The sequence below is a fragment of the Vulpes lagopus genome, chromosome 21 (genome assembly GCF_018345385.1).
Source record: "Vulpes lagopus strain Blue_001 chromosome 21, ASM1834538v1, whole genome shotgun sequence".
Taxonomy (NCBI): Eukaryota; Metazoa; Chordata; class Mammalia; order Carnivora; family Canidae; genus Vulpes; species Vulpes lagopus.
In genome coordinates this window covers 4,212,899-4,235,845 of record NC_054844.1, presented here as the reverse complement: position 1 = coordinate 4,235,845, position 22,947 = coordinate 4,212,899, and the positions used below count along the sequence as shown (strand labels likewise).

The following is a 22,947-nucleotide window of genomic DNA, read 5'->3' as shown; positions in this document are numbered from 1 at the left end:
TCCAGGGTGGGAACAGATCCCCTCCTGCTTCAGTCCTACACATGAGTCCTTATTCAGGCTGGTGAACTTATCTGGAAGGCTCGGTTACCAAGGTCAATGGGATTATGTCTCTGAACCAGGTGCTCTGCCCAATCCAAAACAGCTGTGGTTAGACACCCTCTCCACTGGATGGAATATGGCTCTCCCATATCAATACACTTCACAGCAAAAACAAAAACGGCCCCTCCCACCATTACCTTGGCCATTGCCCCTGGACTAGACTCTGGAGCCTGGGCTCAACCATACAAGCACCAACAGGAACTGAACCACACTGAAACACAAGTATGAGATACAGACCTCTGGGCAAACTCCTGATCTGGGCGGGGTGGGGGTATGTATGTCTCTAAGCCTTCACTGCCCTGACCTCAATACTTAACAAGAATGGGAGGGGCAATCAGGACAGCAGACTCCAGACTCATTCCCACTCTTCCCTTCAGCCCCCTTGGTCTCCTCAGCAAGCCCCGAACCCAAGTTTACTGCTTAGGGTGGGCCTCTTCCCTGACACCAGTCCATTAACAAACATCTGCTGAGGGTGGGAGAAGTGGGGCGGGGGGAGAGGAGGGTGGTCGTTCAACCAGGAGATGAAGAAGGCTGGGGACCTAACATACAACATGGTGACCATAGCGGGTAATACTGTATTATTGTAGAATTGAAAGTTGCTGAGAGTAGAACTTAAGTGTTCTCACCAAAAAGATGTGAGGCAACCGATGTGTTAGTTAACTAGATGGGGGGATCCTTTCACAACGGCATAGGTATATCAAATTATCACAATGCAGACCTGAGCTTACAATTTTACTTTTAATTTCATTTAATTTACTTCAATAAAGCTGAAATTTAAAAAAAGAAAAAAAATACTTTTGAAAAACCATCTGAGTACCTATTCTTGGACCAAACACCAGAGAAGGGGATTTGGGCCCTCAGGGGGTTTGGCCTTTGGATGGGGGACGGGAGGCTAAGTGCTGCAGGGTGTGAGTGGCTTCGGTGAAATCAGGTACAAGGCACACTACCTGGACCCCTCTGCTGACTGTTCCGTGGACCACAGGGCAGGGAAGTAGTCTGATGCTACAGCATGCGGTACTGAAGTTCAGTGTGAAGACCAGGAGGGAAAGGGAGCAGCCCTGGGAACGACCAGCAAAGGGGAGCTAGAGGCACAGAGACCCCACAGCCTCCAGTGAAGGTCCCAGCTGGGAAAGGTGGGCATGTCAAGGTATGTGTGAAAACCCCAGAGGGGAACGCTGCCCTCTACTCTACAGGTGAAGGGATGGAGGCCCTAAGAGGCCAGAGGACTTGCCAAAGGGCCCCAAAGCTAGTTAAAACTGGGACCAAAACCAAGCTTCAACCCTGTGCTTTTTTGCTCCACAATAGCAACCACCATGGCCTTCATCGGGATGCCCCTCGAAGTGCAGGGAGAGTTGTTTCCTAGGAAGGAGGGCAGCAGGTGACTCACATGTGCAAAGAAGCAGGTTCCCTGGCCAGAAAGATTCCTCCCTCCTATTTTCATGCCTGAAACTTCACCATTAGGGTTTTAGCCTTAATGAGTCTTCATTAATTAATTAATTCATTCATTCATTCAAAAACTGCATATGGAGCACCTACTCCATGCCAGGCATTGGGCACAAGGTCACAAAATGACAGAGTCCCATCCTCATCATCCTTCAGCCTATGGGGTTGGAGGTCCAGAGTTCCCTGTGAAGAGGCAAGTACAAGTCGGTCCCTAGTATTCACAGAATACTCACAGATTCTGTATTTGCAAATTTGCCTACCCACTAAAATTTGGAAGCCCCAGATCAGTACTGGCAGGGCCTCTGTGGTTATCTGCAGACACGCACATGCTTTGCGCCACCAAAACTGTGAACTGCCATCACACACGCTCCCACCTGAGGCAGAAAGCTGCAGTCTGCCTTCTGGTTCCAGCTCTCACACTATAAACAGTGTTCTTTTCATGGTCTATTCAGTGTCATCTTTTTCACATTTTTGTGCTTTTTTTGTTTCTTAAGATTTTATTTATTTATTCATGAGAGACACAGAAAGAGAGGCAGAGACACAAGCGGAGGGAGAAGCAGGCTCCATGCAGGGAGCCTGATGCGGGACTTGATCCCAGGACTTTGGGATCACACCCTGAGCCAAAGGCAGAAGCTCAACCACTGAGCCACCCAGGTGCCCCTGTGCTTTTTGTTCTTGATTTTGCAATTGAAAATGGCTCCCAAGTACAGTGCTGCCTGGTGTTCCTAAGTGCAAGGCTGCAGTGTGCCCTACAGAGAAGATACGTGAGTGTGATAAGCTTCATTCAGGTGTGACCTACAATGCTGCTGGCTGTGAGTTCAATGGTAATAAATCAGTGACATGTATTAAAGAAACAAGGGGTCTTTGAACAGAAACACATATAAAACAAGGGTTCTGAATTAATCAATTTAGAACATCACACTAGATACTCTTAGGGACCTAATCCCAATCCCCTAGAAGCAGTGGTGCAGCATCTGTTAGTCCAGCGTGCTCGGTGACTTTACAGAACCTAACTACCACACATCCTAAGAATCAAGCGCACCCAGGGAGGGTAACACATTAAACAATTACAGATGAATATCCTGGGAGGAGGGGGCAGGATTTTAAAAGACCCTGAGCCCAACGCCCTGGGAATGCAACAGCTAACAGAGACAGAAATGTCAAAAGGTGGAAAGAGCTCAAATGTCCGTGCCAAAGAGGTACCAGCCTGGCAAACAGGCACACAAAATGTGGCAAACCCACACAATGGAATATTACTCAGCCGAAAAAGGAATGACGTTCTGGCACATGTTGCACTGTGGATGAACTGGAAAAACATATTAAGTGAAATAAGCCAGTCACAAAATGACAAATATTTTATTCGTCTACTTACTTCACAAAATTTTTTAAGCGTACCAGGAGACAGAAGGGGAAAAGATGTGGTCAGAAATGGGAATTAGGAGACACTGGAAAGTGGCCTGTTTATAGCTGAAAATGAAAAAAGATAGCAGTGTTTGGGTCACAGGAGGCGAGTCCCTAGGGGTGAAAGGAGGGAGAGGAAGCGAAGGATGAGAAAACAAGTGGGTAGACAAATGGACCTCCATGCACTGAGCTGAGCCATGTCCTCAGCAAAACTGGCCCCAGTGTAAGTTTAGGAGGCTGGCCAGAGTTTGTGGGAAGCCTGAAGTAATACATATATATAACAAATAATATTTTTATTATGCAAATAATAAAACCACGCAAAACCTAGGTATCCCAATGCCACCCCCCCCAGAGCAGCCTCCCTAGCAGTGCCTTGTCCTCCATTAACACACACACACACAAGGCTCTGGGGAAAGTATGGCACGAGCCCGATCCACTGAAGAAGCTTCAGTCACATGATCTGAAGGAAAATCCACCTCTCAACCAGCTATGAGGCCAATCAGGAACTTGTTCTATCAGGAACCCCCCAAAGCTTCTGTTTCCTGATCTCTCAAAAAGAGAGAAGAAGCCTGGCCTGACAGAGATGAAAGGCAGAGACAAAATAGGTAAAGAATCAGGAACACAGTACAGTAGGCCTGCACCCCCCACCACCACCACCCTCACCAACCTCACAGTGTGAAGACACTTATCACACCTTGTTCATTGACAGGACAGGGGGAGGGAAGAGAGAAAAGGCAAAGCAGGACCCCGCCCTCCCACCAGTGTGTCAGAAGGAATGAGTCACAGAGAGCTGACCTGCCAGGCCAGAAGAGGGGTGTTATGGGGCAGAGGTGCCCATCTGGGCTCCAGAGGCAGAGGCCTGGCTCAGATCCTGGCTGGGCCTCCAAATGGCCATTATCCTTGAGCAAGCTATTGACCTCTCTGAGCCGGTCCCCCCCAAATACATTCCAGAGGCAATAATGTTATCTCCTCCTGGGGCTGCAGTGAGGACTGAGTGTAATCATGTGTCCCATGTGCAGACACAGAAGCTGGCTCTCAGGAGGGCTCTCAAGCATTCGTGATTCTTGGCAGAATGACAGCAGGGGGCAAGGGAGGTAGGAGCCATTCCCTCTGGGACGCACTGGAGTGGAGAGGGGCAAGAGGAATGAGGGGCACAGGAGGTAAGGGCAGAGAGGGGGCAGCTGGTGGGACAAGCCTCAACAGGGAGGGGCAGTGGATAACTCAGACATGAAGAGGGAGATAAGTGGATACAGCCTCAAGTCCTCCGCCCATTCCCCAGAACCCCCAACCCCAGGGGACAGCAGGAGCTGGACCTGGGACTCTGCCCCAGATACCCACATCCTTGGAAGGGGCCTGGCCCTCACACATCCAGGAAGTGGGTCATAGCAAATGGGTGGCCCTTGGCCTCCACTCCCTAGGGCTGGCCCCAGAGCCATTAAAGGGGCTGATGAAGTGGTGATAGGGCTTGAGGCCTGAGTACAAGACCTGCATAGAAGCCCCTCCAAACAGGCCCTCAAAGGAAGGCAAACCTGGCTCCAGGCTCAGCCTCACCACAGATTCACTTCCCCTATCTGGACCTCAGTGTCCCCACTCACACAAAGAGAAGGTGGGGAGAGTAGAATATCATTCAGAGATAAGAAGAAATGAGCTACCAAGTCACTAAAAGGAATCCTAAGGGCATATATTGCTAAGTGCAAGTCAATCCAAAGCCAATCTGAGAAGGCTACACACACACTATATGATCACAATCACAGAACATTCTGGATAAGGATCAATGGGGGGATGTGTGGAGCACAGGGCATCTTAGGGCAGTGAAACTATTCTGTATTATAGTGTAATAGTAGACATGACATTCATATTTGAATGGGACTTCCTTCAGGATTCTAAAATAAAGCAAAGGTCACGAAAGTTCTAGAGAGGCAGAAGTAATGAACCAAACTAGTTGACTTCACTTTAAGTGGGTCTGTCCTATGAAAATTCAGATCTCAAAGTAGATCCCAGAACTCGGGAGTCTTTGCCTAACATACCTCCTCCTGAGTCCCATCAAATCGTGATTTCCCCTGGGCACTGACAGAACCAACTTCCTGACGTGAGCCCATGAGCCTGATATGCTGCTCAACAGATGCTTGTTTTCCCCAGCCTGGGGTGGGTTTGCCCCAATCAGCTGCTTTACATGACCGTACCCTACCCTGCCAGGACCTGAGGCTATGACCACACTGGGCCCCAAGCAGCACCAGGCACCAGAGCTGGGGGCTTGGGGTGCACACCCTGCCCAGGCAGGAGCTCTCAGAGCTGGGGGACAGCCCCTCAAGGGAGCTCTGGGGAACCCACATAGTTCCTGAAGGCCTCTCTCCACCTGTAAACCCTCATCGTCCCTGGAAAAGGCCAGCCCCCAGAAAAGAATGAAGGGTCCAGCACCTGGACAGTGCCATGGTTGCCAGGACACAGAAGCAGGGACAGGCTAGACTGGGTTTGGACAAGAGGCAGGAGGCAGTACCTATTCTAACCTTGGTTATCTTGCACAGACCTGTTCTTCTGCCTCAGAGCCACCCTGCCTGGACAGGGACAGAGATGCAGACTGCACTGCTCTGGAGACTGTAATGACCCAAAGCCCTCAGACCCTAGGCTGAGGTCACCATCACAGAGGATCCACCCTGACCCAGAAATCTCACCACACCAATTCTCTATCGCACCAGGCACACACCTACCCAGTGGCTTACCCCTGCAGGCCCAATAATCACCCCACGTCCCATTCCAGAATGCATGGTCATCCACTTTGGAAACAAGGAAACATGTAATTGGTTGATAACCAGACTGGGCACAAGCATTTGTTGTTCTAGATAGGGCTGGCCCAGCCTGAACCAAGAGCCATGAGGAGTAGACCAGGTACCTAGCAAACCAAGAAGCCATCTGTGCCTATTTGGAAGCATACTCTATGGCAGGAGCTATGCCAGGAAAAGAACTTCATAGAAAGCCCTGTCCCTCCTCCTCCTCTTTTCTTTTTCACAGGTCATTCTCTAGGTATTCCCCACCCCCTGCCTCACCTGGGTCCCCAAAAAGAAAGGCCAAGGCTCAGGACATCCAATTCCTTCCTTGCTTTCAGAGTCCCGCACACCCACCATCTTCTGGAGATTTTCTCCTTAAGTGAATTTTCTCCAAAAATGTGTAAATCGCACATCTGACAGGGGACTTGTATCCAGATTAGAGAACTCTCAAAACATAACCATCAAAAGAGGTAATAGGCCAAAGATTTGGGTAGACATTTCATCAAAAGAGTTGTATAAAAAAATGTTCAACATCACCAGCCATTAAGGAAATGCAAATTAAAACCATAATGAAAAAAAGAATATATTGAGATGCCACTACACAGCAATTAGAACGTCAAAGAAAAAAAAAGCCAACAGTACCAAGTTGCTGTTGAAGATATGGAGCAACAGAAGTCTCCTGCTTTGCTGGTAGAAATGCAAAGTGGTATATGTGGGCAAACAGCTTGGCAGTGCCTTCAACCACACATACTACCGTGTGAACCAATAATCCCACTCCTGGGTACTAACCCAAGAGAAATGAAAGCCTGTGTTCACATAGGAACCTGTACACAGATGTTGACAGCAGCTTTATTCAAAATCAACACAGGCTGGAAACAAGCTAAAGCCCTTCCACAAAAAAAAAAAAAAAAAAGGAAAAAAAAGCCCTTCCACCAATGAATGGATAAGCACACTGCAGTATAGCCACATAACGGAACACTACACAGCAATAAAAAGGAACGGGCTACTGATAAACGCCACTGGATGAGTCAAGGCATCATGCTGAGTGAAAGCAGAAGACCCAAAAGCTACATACTGTACGAGTCCATCTGATATTCTTGAAAAGGCACAATGACAGGAGTGGACAGATCCATGTCCTCAGGGGATGGGCAGCAGGAGGGAGGGGGACAAACAACCAAGGGGTGGCAGCATGAGGGAATCTTTGAGGGAGATGGAGCTAGGGAACACCGAATGCTTTGCATTTGTCAAAACCCATAAAACAGTATACCAGAGAGTAAATTTTGCCGTGTGTGAATTTAAAAATGAATTTTTTAAAAGTCCTCCTTTTCTGCCCAGAGGACCTGGTTCAAATCCACCTCACTCATAAAGCCCAGTTACCTCTCCTCCTCTCATTTCATGACCATGACTCTGAAATCACTTTTTCCATCTTCCCCCTGTATTTCTCCCTCCCTCCCTGTTTCTCCCCCCACCTCTTGCTCTGGCAAGAGTGCACACACACACACAGCTACCCAAACCCTACCCACCCTTCAAAGCCAGCCCAAGTGCCTCCTCCACCGAGAAGCCTTCCCTGACCCCTCACAGCCCCATTAGAATGAATCCCCTTTACCAGGCACCCCCTCAGCACTAGTTTGTGCTTCTAACCAGCCCTTCTTCAATCTTGTGGGCTTTTAGCATTTGCTCCTCAGTCTGTCTCCTTGCTGGATTGCAAACTCCCTGAAGACAGGGACCAGGCCTTCCATTCCACATTTTGCCCACTGCTCCTGGCACAGTGCCAAGCACATAGTGGGTGCCCTGTGACCACTGTGGAGTGTGGCTGAGGGCAGGTGCAGGTAGAGGTGGAGGAGGCTGATGCCAAGCGAGGCAAGCTGGCAGTGCTGGGGCTGGCAGAGTTCTCAGGAGGGTATCAGAAGCCATTAATACAGCTCTGCTTCCTCTCTTGCATAAGCAGCACGACTACTGCTTAAACCTCCAAGTGCTGGAGGTGACCTCAGCCCCATTCCAACATGAGGTCATGCAATTTATGATGGAGCATTTTGGAGGATGCTTCTGCTTCTTCCACACCACCAAGCCCCAAGCAGGACAGATGCTCAGGACACACCTGTTAAAGGATCAGACCCTGTCTTTTTTTTTTTTTAAGATTTTTATTTATTTATTCATGAGAGACACACAGAGAGAGGCAGAGACACAGGCAGAGGGAGAAGCAGGCTCCAAGCAGGGAGCCCGACGTGGGACTCGATCCCGGGTCTCCAGGATCACTCCCTGGGCTGAAGGCAGTGCTAAACTGCTGAGCCACCCTGAGCCACCCGGGCTGCCCGGAACCTGTCTTATCATACAGGTGCTGACATTTCTTCCATTTCCAGAAGGTGGGCCTCCTTTTCAGCAAGGGTAGATTAGGTCCATCTGATCTGAAGGCAATTTCATATTGTAGAATTGTGAGGTACAGGCACAGCCTACACTTAGGGACACCCCAGGATTGGGTTCTTCCCAGCATATCTAGCCTCCTTCTTACAACTTAGCCTGTCCAGAGTTTAAGGATCATTCATGGGTCATTTATATGATAAACACTCATATAGTGTTTAATATGTGCCAGGTAAGAAACTAAGCACATTGCAAATATTTACTAATTTAACCTTCACATCAAACATATGAAGTTGGTTCTATTATTTTCCTCAACTTGCAGAGGGGGCAAATAAGACACAGTGCAGGTAAATAACTTGCCCAAGGCCACACAGCCTGATAAGTGGCAGAAGAGGGAATCAAACCTAGGCAGGCTAGCTATAAAGCTGTACCGTCCAAACTCTAGCCACCATGTGGCCATTGAGCACTTGAAGAACAGCTAGTACAAATCAAGATGTGCTGTTAACTGTAAAATGTACCCTGGATTCCCAATACTTTGTATGAAAAAAATATAAACTATCTCATTAGTATTTTTTTTTACTACTGATGGCACATTTAAATATTTTAGACATCACTGTTCGATATATTATTAAAATTCATTTTACTAATTTGTTTTTTACTTTTTAAAAGTGTCTCCTAGAGAACTTAAAACTACCTATGCGACTTACATTATAGTTCTAGTAGGCAGTATGGCTCTGGAGTCTGTGCTTTGCAGCCACTACCCCACGCGGCGCTCCTCTTCCCCTGCCCCAGCCTCAGGGTGCAGCCTGTGCCTCACACCTGCTCATTCAGCCTGTACAAAGGTAATAGGGAGCCAGGCAATAATTCCTACAACTCCCCATTCTGTCTCCTTCAACTGCTCAGATGCTGCCTCTTCCCACCCCACATCTTTCCACCTTGCCCCCAGCTTTGGAGACAGCTTATCTTTACCTCCTCCCAGCAGGAATCTCAGAATTTCAAGGTGGGAAAAATCTCTCCCTCAACACCTAGGGCAATCCCTACCTGCAATCCCCACCTGCAGCACAGGCAGGGGGACCACATGAATGAGGTAGAAGCCCTACAGGTCATCTGGTGCAGTTTCCCACCCACTGCAGAAACCTCCAAAGCCACCCTAGCAAGCTCTACCTACACCGTTCTACACCATGAAATTCCGTAGGTCTATGTAGTGCTACAGTGACTTCAGATCACATGGACCTGATCTGTACTCCTGCAAAGACAGCCTGCCTTCTGGCAGTGAGAAATGACAGCAGAGGATGGGACAGGTTCCGTCCGACCTCCCATCCTCCTCCTTCTAAAACACTCATAACACAGAGCACTCACAATATCAGCATGCTCAGTACTTAACAGGCCAGGGTGTATCCACCCTTCAAAACTAGACACGGCTCCCAACATGGCCAGAGCACTGCAGAGCCTACTGGACTAAGGTCTTCCTTCCTCACCACATCACAGGCCTGCATAGGCTCAGGATTTAACGGGGCAGTGGGAAGAGTCATGTGGACCTGGGTTCAAACTCCAACACTAGAATTCACCTCTGTGTGACCTTCCTCCTTTCTGTAAAGTAGATTTTAAAAAACAAAACAGAATCAAACCAGCAAACCCTATCTCATAGGGCCGCCATGAAAATTAAACGAGGTGATGTAGGCAGAAATGTCTAGAATTGGCACCTGATAGACACACGTGATAAATGCTCGTTTCCCTTCCTCTTCCTTCATCAACCAAAACCCCAAGTTTTTTCCCCTAAGAACTGATAGGAAGTTCCTATTCTATACATACTTAAATGCAGGATTTTATAATTAAATCTATTCGAGTTCATTTGAAATTAAGTATATTTATTTACTTAACATTACTCAATGTCAGGTAATATTTTAATGGCTAAAAATTGAATACAGCTTTCAAAAGTGTTTAATAGTGTGCAGTTAAAGGAATTACGGTATATTCATATACGGTAATATTATCCAGATCCTTCTAATTATGGATTTAAATTATGTTTTATGATATGGGATATTACTTACTATATAGTATTCAGTAGGAAAAAAAGGATAGAACATAACTGCAATTATGTTAAAATATATAAATTTGGGGCACCTGGGTGGCTCAGTGGTTGAGTGTTTGCCTTCGGCTCAGGTTGCCATCCTGAGGTCCTGGAATCGAGTCCCACACTGGGCTCCCCGACAGGGAGCCTGCTTATCCCTCTGCCTAGGTCTCTGCCTCTCTCTATGTGTCTTTCATGAATAAATAAATAAAATCTTTTAAAAAATAAAATATATAAACTTATTTGCATGAACACAAATTTGGAGGGATATATACCAAAATATTAATTGTGTTCATCCCTTAGTTGTGGCATTATGTACCATTTTTTTTCTTCTTTGATCTTGAATCCTGGTTCTGTCATCCAATATGCTTGTTATCCTAAACACCACAAAACTGACAGAGGATGAAACCAAAATGAGAGCTCTGTGGCCCATCAGTAGAGACCTCCCACCCCCAGTGGTGACATGAGCTGAGTATAAGCAGCCAGGGCAGCCTTTCAACCAGCTACAAATCTATCTTACTGCTGCAGCAGCTAGATCTTATTTATTTCTCTTGAACCCAAGAAAAATCATGAGACTCAAAGTCCTTACTAAACATTCTTCCACCTTGACTAGATGATGTTTCCAAGACCTGGCAGAGTGACTGTGTTAGCAAGTAACTCTCTCAATGCCATTCTGGAATCCCCTCGTCAATAAGCAGCTTACCAGCCTGCCACTTCCAGGATCTTGTCACATTATGGAAAAATAAATCAGGACAGCAGTTATTATTTTGCCACCCTTACCTCCCCCACTCTCATTTGTCAGGACTCCTCCTAGAACCTAGAGTGATTCTGTACTCATTCCTGCAGCTGCTATCAGGACCCCAAAACCTGATGTGTAAGAACCTGGCCACCTGAATTTACAAAAGGCAACTCAGTGCAATGTCTCCCTTCTCCCAAAGCCCACTCCTCTGCTCCCGAGCATTCTCCCCAAGTCCGTTCTCTCCTTATAGAGAGAAAGGCAAGATAAGTGTGCTCTGCCTCCAAGAACGTTCCACCACATGCTTCAAGCAGGAATCTCCCTCTGCCTGTTCTGGTTGTCTGCTGGCTCTGACTGCTAAAAAAATCCCTTTATGTTGTCCAGCTGACCCAGGCCTGTTGCCTCCCCACCCAGAGCTCTGCCTACTGAACAAATTGCCTCCCTCGTCAACTATTACTCAAGGCTCAAAGCCAAGATGGAGATCAGCCAGGAAGAAACAAAACTAGCCTTTTATCCCAGCCAGGACAATTCACGAAGACCTCTCAAGGGCTTGAAGGGAAGGGGAATTCATGGTTCTGGCAGGAATGAGCTTGGCATATGCTGACGCTGGCAAACACTTTTACTGGGAAGACACAAAGCAGACTGCTCTACCAAATAATGGGCTCTAAGCAGCTCAGGTTTCACTGTGAGTCAAGGGCCCCCTTGGAAGGACAGGCCCACCCTATGTGTCATCAGCCCTCCCCAGTGCCCTTTGCACTGCCCCCAACACCCTGCCTTTCCTTTTGGCCGGATATGCAATCTCATCCCACAGGAGGGTCACCCTGCCTTAGCACAGCTCCCATTTCCTGCCCATGGTGACTCCTCTGAAGTCTATTGTTCCTATGAAGTTTGGGTCAAAGGAAGCTGGGTCCCCACCCATAGGGGCCCGCCTACCCTTAGCACCGTGATGGAGCTGGGCCCACCCTCCTGCCTTTCCAGGGGCCTGCTTCTATTAAAGGCAGGAGGCTGTGGGCTTCTATCTCAGGGACTGGAGCTCCAGTGGAAATGTTCCCAAGCAAAGATCCAATCGCTACCAGCTGAAGGCCGCAGGATCCTATCACGCAGGAGGTGATTAGAATCTCCCTAATATCTAAATGGAAAAACCAAAAGCAAGGGAAGAACTGTTGTTTCAGAAGAGGTCAAGGCAAAGCTGGAATTAGAACACAGAGTTGGAGACCGCACTGCCCAGTGACAAAGCCCTGCCCCCACCTCCACCTGGGCCCCTGCACTGGTTAAAGCCCCAGAGGAAGGAGGGGGGGCATGGGAGAGCAGCTGTTCAGCTCCAATTTCAGAGCTTTAAAGGGAGCTGTCGTCCAAACCCCTGCCAACAAAGGGTCATGGGGGGCAAAGGAAGACAGGCAAGGTAAAGCTACCCTTGCAAGCCCTGAATTTCCCGCTCCCCTCAGACTGACCTTAACTATAGGAAAGGCCATGGAGCAAAGCTAGTGACCCATGTCCTCCACTTCCACCAAGAAGGAGGAGAGGAGCCACTGATGAGGCAACAAGTATTGCTCTAGGAGGGTCACCAGTGCAAGACTCCAGAGTGGAGAAGCCAAGGGATGTTGCGACATTTGCATCCCAAGAGATTGAGAAAGATAGGGAGACCCTTCTCCACCTGACTGAGTAATGTACAAACCGATGAGGAAAAAGGAGGTACATTTAAAGACCCCTTGAGGGCCCCCTCCAAAGTTGGCATTCTCCGACTACAGCTCTGTGCTCTCTGCTTGGACGGAAGGGAATATTACTACCTCCTATCCAAGACTCAAGATGGGAGATGTGACCAAGCCAGACTGTTCCAGCCTCCACACTTGTCCGATGAGGGTTGCTAGGCGGTCCAAGCATCGGGACCCACAGAGGAGGAGATAGAATGCGAAGTGAGAACGGAGTGGACTCTAGTCTCAGTTATGACTCACTGCAAAAGCAAGTTACTGTCTCACTAGGGGCTCAGTTTCCCCGTCTTTAAAATGAGGGCATTAGGGACGCCTGGGTGGCTCAGTGGTGAGCATCTGCCTTTGGCTCGGGGCATGATCCTGGGGTCGGGATCGAGTCCCACATAGGGCTCCTTCCTGGGAGCCTGCTTCTCCCTCCGCCTGGGTCTCTGCCTCTCTCTCTCTGTGCCCACCATGAATAAATAAATAAAATCTTTAAAAATAAATAAAATTAGGGAGTTAGGGGTGCCTGGGTGGCTCAGTCTGTGAACTGTCTGCCTTTGGCTCAGGCTTAGGTCATGATCTTGGGGTCCTGGGATGGAGCCCCACATCAGGCTCCCTGCTCAGTGGGGCGTCTCCTTTTCCCTCTCCCTCTGTCCCTCCCCCTGCTCACGCTGTCTTTCAAATAAATAAATAAGATCTTGAATGAATGAATGAACAAAATGAGTTAGATGCTAACATCAGTGTGTCCAATGACATCCAGCAGGTTCACCCTGGCATGACAAAACTGCTATCAGAGGAAAGGACTTGTGGACCCTGTGCTCCCCAGACAGAGCCTTGCCCCCACCTCCAGATGGGCCACTAGCCATCGTGTGTCTAAGGATGAAGATCATACAGGTCTCGGCCTATGGCAAACACTCATTTCATGTTTGTTAAGTAAACACAAATGACAAACGACCAGGGTTTGTCAAAGGATGTTCAGAGAAGTTCTTAGGAAAAAAGAAGTCCTTTCTGAAATAAACTGAGGAAACGCTGGCTGCTGAGTCTGGAATGGGCCATGCACTGTGCTAAGCACTTGGCAAACACTGAATTTTCACAACAAACATTCTGGATAGATATTAACTACCCCCTCCCATATTACTCATCAGGAAACTAAGCCTGAATGCCCGCCTTAACAGTCCTAAGTGACTGCAAGGATTTGTGAGGTGGTATGTCTGGCCCCAAATCTGTACTTGTCTATTCCATCAATGCTGCCTTTAGACCCGAAGCCCTCAAAGCCCCAGCCACACACCTGGTCCCAACAGGTGAGAAGGTGAGGTGGCTCCCACCAAAACATCTGCACCCTCAGGGTACACAGAGGAGCAGCTCCCAGTCTGTACCCCTGTGGGTGTCTTTTTTTTTTTTTTTTTTTTTATGATAGTCACAGAGAGAGAGAGAGAGAGAGAGGCAGAGACATAGGCAGAGGGAGAAGCATGCTCCATGCACTGGGAGCCTGACGTGGGATTCGATCCTGGGTCTCCAGGATCGCACCCTGGGCCAAAGGCAGGCGCTAAACCGCTGCGCTACCGGGGATCCCTCCTGTGAGTGTCTTGTTCCTTTCTTCCAAGAAGTCCTCAACATTATGCTCCCATCAGCTTGTGCTTGTTGTGGGAATGAGGAAAGAGGAAAGCAGTGGCAGCTGTGCCTGTGCCCCTTACCAACACCAGCACAGGCTGTCACTCCTGCCAACCTCCTGGACAGTCATGGCTCCCTCCTTACGCAGTTCCTGCCTCAAAAATATTTCATATGGTAAAACCCATAAGAAAGAAAGAGAGAAATGGGGAAACTGAGACACCCAGGAGGGTCTTCCACAGGTCAACTAGCAAATCAGGGGCAGCCCTGCTCCCCCACCCCCAGCTGGCACTAAAGCATGCACCCAGCTGCTCCTCTTCCTTCCCACAGCAAAGTGTAGAGTGATCTAGCAAATCGTAAAGAATTAGGAGTCTTCCATGTGATTGCTGGGTAGCTAGTGCCAAGGAAAGCTGGACCAGCAGAAGGTAGTTCAGGCTGGTATACATCCATTCTCTTTGTCCTTGGGGCCAACGAGAAAAGCACTGGTTACACACCTCTCAGGATTCAAAACTGTCTGGAAAACATCCCCAGTCCTCACTATCAACAAGCCGTCCCACCACCGCAAGACAAAGATCTCAGCTTCCTTTAGCCCTTCTCCCAGCGCGCTCTCTTAGAGCGGTTCAGGCAAGAGCAGGCCCCACTCTCCCTCGGAAAGGCCGCTGCCTGGGAGAGGCAGGTGCCCGCGGCTTCCTTCCAGCTCTGCCCAGTCCAGGGCGAATGGAGCCCGGGGCCGCACACTCCAACAGCCACAAATTACTCCTGCACGCATCCAGCCAGGGACACGGTCCCTTGCCCACCGTCAGGCGGGGTGGGGGGGGGACAGTCATGCCCAGAACCTAGTGCCTCCCAGAGATGCACACGCAGAGCCGCGGCATTGCACAGAGCTCAGAGGCACTCGGACTTTCGGGGAGCACTGTTCTCGTGGGAACACACTCACGTTCAACACAAACAAACACGCCTACTGGCAGCCACGGTGCGTCATGGGGAACAGACAGCATCCTCACCTGCACCCGAAGCCGGGGAGACCGGACCGTCGGGCGGTCCCAGAACCCCGCAGCCCGCCGCCGCGTGGGACCGCGCCCCCTTAACGCACGCGAGCGGGGAGCCTGTGTGCCCTGCACCGTGCGCGGGGGTCCGGGCGCGCTGCCCCGGGCCGGCCCCCGCCGCGGCGGACGGCGGCTCCTCCAGCCCGGGGGGCGGGCCGCGCGGCTCCTGCACCCGCGCGAAGCCCGGCGCGTCCCTCCGCCCGCCCGCCGCCACGGCCGCGCTTCCCGGCCGCCCAGGGGCCCGGCGGAGAAGGCTGGGTCTCTGGGACCCCGCCCGCCGGCCCCCGCCAGGTGCCCCAGTCCGCGCGCCGCAGCCTTACCGGTCCCAGGGCGCGGCGGGCGCGCTCGGCCGGCTCCACGGGGTCCGCTGGGCGCCCGGCGGGACCACGGGGGCCGCGCAGGGGGCAGGGCGGGCGGCGGCCGGAGCCCACCCCGCGCCGACCCGCACCCGCCTCGCCGCGGGGGCTGGCGCGCCGGGCAGAGCCGGGCAGGGCCGGGCAGGGCCGGGCAGGGCCGAGCGCAGCGGAGCGGAGGGAGCCGAGCGGAGCGGAGCGGAGCGCGCCGAGGGAGGAGTTTCCCAGAATGGGACTGACGGGAAAGCACGGAGCTCCCTATTCCTGGAGGAGTGAGTCAACGGGAGGAAGGGAGCGCGCGGCCGGCGGCGGAAGGGAGGCGGCGGGGGCGCGGGCCGCGGGGCGGTGCGCGGCGGGAAGGCCGAGCGGGGCGCACGCGGCCGAGGGGCCGGCGGGGCGGGGCGGGGCGGGGGGCGCGGCGGGGGGCGCGCGGCGGGGGGCGCGGGGGGGCGGGGCGGGCGCCACTTACTTGGGGGACGCAGCCGCGGGCGGCGGGAGCCGGGAGCCGGGAGCCGGGAGCTCGGGCCCTGCCCGCCCCCTGGCCTGGAGTTTGAAAGGAGGAAGCCTGGAATGTGCGGAATGAGGACTGGTACGAGATGCGCGCAGCTGAGGGAGGGAGGGAGGGAGGGGCGGCCCTGCCCCCGGCCCCTCGGGGAGGAGACTGGGCGGCGGGGCGGGGCTCGCGGGGGCGGGGGCGGGGCTCGCGGGGCGGACCCCCCCCCCCCCCCCCCCCCCCCCCCCCCCCCCCCCCCCCCCCCCCCCCCCCCCCCCCCCCGCTCCTCCGCGGCTGCCCCGCGCGCTCCCCCTGCGCTCTCGGGCCGGCGCTCTCTTCCTGCTCCCGGCCCCCCCGCCCCCCGCCCCAGCCTCTCCCGCCTCTCCCGGCCGGGGCTCCGACTGGGTGCCCCAGGAGCCCGAAGCCTCCCTCGTGACCGGGGGTGGGTCCCTGGGGGACCCTGGCACCCTCGGCGTCCCCGCTGCCGGCCGGCGCCCCTCGCACGCGTCCGCGGGAGGCCGGGGAGGGGCGGGCGCCCGGCGCGCAGGAAGGGCTGCTCCCCGCTCGCCCCCCGCTCGCCCCCCGCTCGCCCCCCGCTCGCCCCCCGCTGGCTCCCCGCTCGCCCCCCGCTCGCCCCCCGCTCGCCCCCCGCTCGCCCCCCGCTGGCTCCCCGCTCGCCCCCCGCTGGCTCCCCGCTCGCCCCCCGCTCGCCCCCCGCTCGCCCCCCGCTCGCCCCCCCGCTCGCCCCCCGCTCGCCCCCCCGCTCGCCCCCCGCTCCGCTCGCCCCCGCTCGCTCCCCGCTCCCTCCCCCGGCTCCCACCGGAGGGCACCGCTCCGGCCGGGAAGCAGGAACCAGGTCCGCCGCCAGGGCCCCCACGCGTGCCCCCCGGCCCTGGCTGTGCGTCGTGGTCGTCTGTCCCTTGAAGATCTGTCCCTTCCAGGACTGTAAAGCACACGGGAGACTCGCCTCCACTGAAGTCCCTGTGGCTCAGGGAGACACCGTGAGAGCTCAGGAACTCGATGAGTATTTATCCGGCATATGCTGTGTCCCCCAGATGCTGTGAACACAAAAATGAAAATAAGATCCAGCACCTGCCCAGCTAAAGAGCTTAGCTTTAGCTGGCCAGACTCCGTATGTAGAAGATCATCGACACGGGGGTGGGAGTCCGGATTTGAGAGGAACGTGAACCTGCGGGAGAGTTTAGCCTCTTGTTACCGGGCGAGCTGTGCTGGGAACGCTGAAGTGTGGAGAGCACGTTGGCTTAAAGCAGTGTCACCACATACCCCTCTCGCCTTGTTGGTAGGCTGAAACCAAAGGACTTTTGCCTTTTTCCAAAAATCAGATCCAACCTCCAGAAAGCGTTATCACTTCACCTTGTATTGCAGTGGTTGGCCACATCTTATCTCCTTTACCAAACAGAAACTCCTTTGAAGACAGAGTAAATGTCTGATATATCTTATCTTTCACCCAGCACCGGCTTGGTGCCTGGGGATGGATGAGCACATAATAAATATTGAATAAATGGAAACAAAAAAAGCTACCACAGAGATTGAAAGGAAAGCGCTACAAATGCCAAAGTTGTTTCCAAAAGAGGTGCTCAAAGGTGTTTTGAGCAACGACAGCACCACTGGACGAAGTATCCAGTCTCATAAGGTGAAGACCTTGAAGGAAGCAGCTCTTATTTGGTTACATAAAGTCTGGTACGCTCATTAAATAATGAGTCACATCGGGGCTTGGTCACACCTCATATACATGAAAAGACTGCAAGACAGTACATAGGTACCAAAGGAATTACAAACTGTAAACACTGGCTTATCTAATGCAAGAATTATTTGTTGAATGTCTGTTGACGTTGAGCACCACGGTAAGTACAGGGATAGGTACCATCAAGAAGTTCACAGTCTAGGTGGGAAGACACTTATACAGACCTCAAAGGGAACCCAAGGGATGGAACAATGAATTTCAAATTACAGAGGCCACATTCGCTCCAGCTCCTGAAGGATAAATGACAACTTACCAACTTGGGTTGGAAGACCCACAAAGATACAGTAACATGTACACACAGGATGTTTAGGAAAAGTCTTGTGAACTGGCATGCTGGAAGAATAGATTACAATAAGTGGGTGCCAGGTTGTGAAGATCATTGTATCCCATGCTGAAGAGATTGGGGCATCAGAAAGGCCGTTTTGACGCAGGTGTGACATCAGTACCACTATTACAAAGACCTCTCTGGCAATAGGGTCAGGCTGGATTGGAGAGTCAGAGTGCCCTAAGCTCAGGCCATGCTCCTAAGCTTGGTGATGAGGGGAAGAGTCTCAGAAAAAGTCCACAGGCAAAATCAACAAGAATTGGTAACTAGGCTGGCTGTGAGGGTGAGAGGAAACAAAACTCACTAAGCTTTGACAGCTGAACAATTGGTGGTACCATTCACTGAGATAAGAATTCAAACACAAGGAGAAATAGGTTGGCTGGGAACTGAGTCCAGCCAAGGTTCAGAGGGTTTAGAGGAAGGCAGGAAAGAATCGAGGGTGGAGAGGATAAAACAACCTTGGAGCACCACATCCAGCCCAGATGGCTGAGAGAGAATTTGGAGGTGAGACTGGCTTCTTCCCTCCAAATCTTAACTATCCGAGACCCTAAATGATCCAGGTTGGAATAGCGTGCCTTCGAGAGCTCAGCCTCCTGGTCTACACCCTTAACAGACTTCTAGAAAGCTCTGGGTCTCCAGGAATATCACTTCCCATGCTGTCATGGCCCCTCTGGCTAAAGTTCTCAGACATGGAAATTCTGAAGGTTCAAGACTGACTGATTTTACACACATGCCCCACCCCATCAGGGGTAATACATTCCTTGCCCTCTTTCACTGACCCTGATGAAGCAAGTATTGCATCTGTCCTAATCAAACTAGAAGAGATGCATATGGCTCCACACAAATGACACCACATAATTCACAGCTCACCTCACTTCTTAGTGAACCAGACCACTCTACCTGGTTCTACAGCTGGATCTCACCCAGGCTTCATGTTGAGTGGTGCAGAAGGAGGAGAGCAGGGGTGTGGTCAGAGCCAGGTTTCATGTGGGGAAGGTGTTTGTGTTGTTCTATACTCCAAAATTATAGTAAAAAAATATATTAATTACTTTTATCACATGTGGCTTGGTATTATTTCCACTCCTTTGATAAATTTTGTTTTTCCAACCCACATGGTCACTGTTAAACAAATTATGTGTTAAACAAATACAACTACATCTATATTATGGAATTCTTTTCAGTGATTAATAACAAATTTTTCAAAAAAAAAACCAGACAAACATTGTCTGGCTTATTATGATATAATAAGTGGAAATACAGATTCCAAGAGCAGCATATGTGGGATGATCCTGTTTTTGAAAAATAAATTGAAAAGTATTTTAGAGTGACTATCTCTGACAAGTTGAAGATTAACAGGATTTTAAATTTTTTTCTCATTTTCATTTTTTTAAAGGGTCTTATTTCTTTATGTATGAGAGAGAAAGAAAGCATGTGCAAGAAGGGGGAAGAGTAGAAGGGGAGGGAGAGGGAAAGAGAATCTCAAGCAGACTCCCCACTGAGCAGGGACCCAGACTCAGGGCTTGATCTCAGGACTCTGCGATAATGACCTGAGCCGAAACCAAGAGTCAGATGCTCAACTAACTGAGGCATCCACCCAGGTCCCTTTTTGTTTTCATTCTTTTTTTTTTTTTTTAATTGAAGTAGAGTTGACACACAATGTTACATTAGTTTCAGGTGTTATTCTTTATTTTCCTGCATTTTATTCTTCTTTCTGTATACAAAAGACTCATACCTTTATAGTAGGGGAGAAAAGTGTGACTAGAGCTGTATATCTAACCCTTTCCTAATTTCTCCACATCTTTCTTTTTTTTTTAAGAAGCCACCCACCAGTGGATTTAATGGCTTAATAAGAAGTTTACAAGGAGAAGATCCCTCCCTAGCTGCTAGGTAAAAGGCCTCTATGCTGCTTTTCAGATATCTCCAAAGCATGCTGCCCTTCCACTATTACGTGGCTGACTCCTCCTGTGATTGTGATCCCCTGGGACCCAGGTTCCTTTTCCTCTTTAACCTCTCCGTACTAGACTTCTATTTGCTTCTCCTTAAGAAGACTTCTCAGTATCAACTGAGCTGCATCTTGGCTTTGAAGAACAAAGCAGACCTTTATCAAAGGTGTTTGGAGTCCTTCTTTCTCTATAGAATAATAAAGCAGCTTGTAATTTGATAAGTATATTAGTGCTGTTGTCTCTCCATCAAAGAGAAATGTGAAAGAGAATGAATTCTTGGTCTGTCTAGGGAACAGTAGATGCTGTTCTGAAGATGCTGGACTGAAGTGTGTCTCCCCCAAATTCACATGTTGAAGTCCTAATCCCCAGTACTTCAGAGTGTGAGTAGATTTGGAGATAATGTCTTTAAAGAGTTGATTAACTTAAAAAGAAGTCTTTAGTGTGGGCCCTAATCTCCAGCTGGTGCCCCTATAGAGAGATGAGGAAGGACACAGACCCCACACAGAGGAGGATCACAGTGCAGACACAAGAAAGTAGCCATCTGCAAGCCATCTGAGGCCTCAGGAGAAACCAAACATGCCAACCCCTTGATCTTTGTCTTCCAACCCATAGAACCATGAGGAGTCGATTTCTGGTAAAGCCACGCAGCCTGTGGTATTTTGCTGTGGCAACCCTGGCAAATTCCTCTGGCACGTTTATAGACCCAAACACACTGTTGCTTTCCAGAGGCCAGAGGTCGGGGGGCCTTCCCCACCCAGTTCTCATGTGAGAGTTTCTCAGGTCCCCAGGGGATCTTTAGGATCAGATAGCCAAGACTTGCAGGAAAAAAAACAAAAAATCAAAAGGAAGGAAAAGCTTTCTCCAGCCTTATTCAGCTACAGTTTTCATTTATAATAGCTATCCATTCAATATTTTGAAAGTTAACGCAGGTCCTGCATTATGACCTTATCTAAATAATCCAGGTTCAAATAACAGCCCAGGCGCATGCTAGTTGTGACCTTGGGCACACTTAGGCCATGAGTCCAGTGTCCTCATCACTCAATTTTCCACTCCACATTTATTGAACATGGATTATGTCCTTGGCACTGTGCTGGGAAAGCACCAAGGATAAACAGAAAGATCACCATCCCTGTCTCTCAAGCTACTAACAGTCTATCGAGCGAGCTAGAGCAATGCCCACATGAAGCGTCCTTCCTCTGCACCATCCAGTGTGGCAGGCACGACTCACATGTGGTTCCTGAGAACTTGAAATGTAGTTAGTCTGACTAAAGAACGGAGTTCTATTTTGATTAATTTAAATGTAAAGAACTGCACACAACTAGTGGCCATGGCGTGGACAGCACAGCCATGGACCATCCTCAAGGAGATCTTCACAGGCAGTCAGAGAACCCTTGCAAGAGCGAAGGGGAGGACTCAGGGCTGTGGGAGCATCATGTGTAAAAGTGTCACGTGGTGGTAGTTACTGAGTATGAAGAGTGAAAAAGGAAAGGATTAAAATAGGTAACACGGGGCCCTGTAACACTGCATATATTCAAAACACAATAAGATTTCTTCCTCCCGACCCCACCCCACCCCCTACTCCCCCATCCCCGCTCCTCCTCTGATAAAATTTCTTAATGTGCCAATTGTCCATACATAGAGGATTATTTAAAAACACTGGTACCTCCCCCAGTGAAATACTGTGGAGCATACACAAGGATAAAAAAGGCCTGCATTTACTGACAGGGGATTATCTCCATGGTACATTAAATGAAAACAGCAAGCTATTGAACTGACTATATAGTCTGCTATATGTATTTTCTGCACAGAGTTTGGGGAATTATAGATGCATTTCTTTCGGCAGAGTGAAGTACCAGAAAGATACACTAGAAACTAAAAAGAGTTCACTACAGGAGGAGAACAGGGCAAGGGAAAAAGAAGGGAACAGACATGGGAAGAGATTTTCACTATAGTTTTCAAGGTTGCTTTTAGACCATGTGAAATCATTATATTTAAAATTCGTATCTCAGGATGCCTGGGTGGCTCAGTGGTTGATTTGGCTCAGGGCATGATCCTGGGGTCCCAGGATCGAGTCCCGCATTGGGCTCCCTGCATAGAGCCTGCTTCTTCTTCTGCCTGGGTCTCTGCCTCTTTCTCTCTCTCTCCCGCCGTGTCTCTCATAAATAAATAAATAAATAAATAAATAAATAAATAAATAAATAAATAAAATCTTTAAAAATAAAATAAAATTCGTATCTCTGATAGAGAACAGCATAAAATTGAAGACAAAACAAGGCAAAATTTCTTAAGGTCATATTTCTATCTCACATGGATGTAGTCTTTCCTGACGTGCATTTGTACCCTAAAAATTGCATACTCGCCCCATTTTTAAAACCTCAATCTAATTCCTAGCCCTCCTCTGCCTGCCACTCACCTCTCAGATCATTCTTCCTCCCTAGTCTTCCCACCCCCAGACTACAGAAAAGAACTACTGGATTACTCTTTGAATCTTTGAACATCATGATAAGGGAAAGAATCTGGGTAGATAGTAGTTAACTAGATGTTAAAACTCTTTGAGGCTTGAGAACTACTATATTAAACCAAAATGTGTAATAAAAGGTGGTAATAAGTGGAAAACCCCCCACTCCCATCTTGGCCCCCGCCAGCTTTGCCCTTTCCAGGGCTTACTGTCTTTCTTTGCCCTCCAGTCTGTGGGGCCATAGCCCTAGTACCTCGTGAAAGGAGCCTGGGCCCCAACAGACCAGAAGACCAGATAGAGCCAGAAGAGATCATGGAGGCCCATTTCATCTTTGAAGTATTTCCAAAATTTTCACTAATACCAGGAGTTTTTTGTTTTTGTTTTTATTTTGT

The 22,947-nt window shown here is 50.0% G+C and overlaps 1 protein-coding gene across 1 annotated transcript in view; it reads right to left on the bottom strand.

Moving 5' to 3' along the window:
- Positions 1 to 16,201, bottom strand: part of TEAD4 (TEA domain transcription factor 4) — a 64,571-nt gene extending 48,370 nt beyond the window's left edge. Inside the window, exon 1 of the mRNA XM_041736878.1 lies at positions 16,041 to 16,201. The gene's annotated coding sequence lies outside the window, so the exon portion shown is untranslated. The remainder of the gene's footprint in view (positions 1 to 16,040) is intronic.
- Positions 16,202 to 22,947: the final 6,746 nt, after the last annotated feature.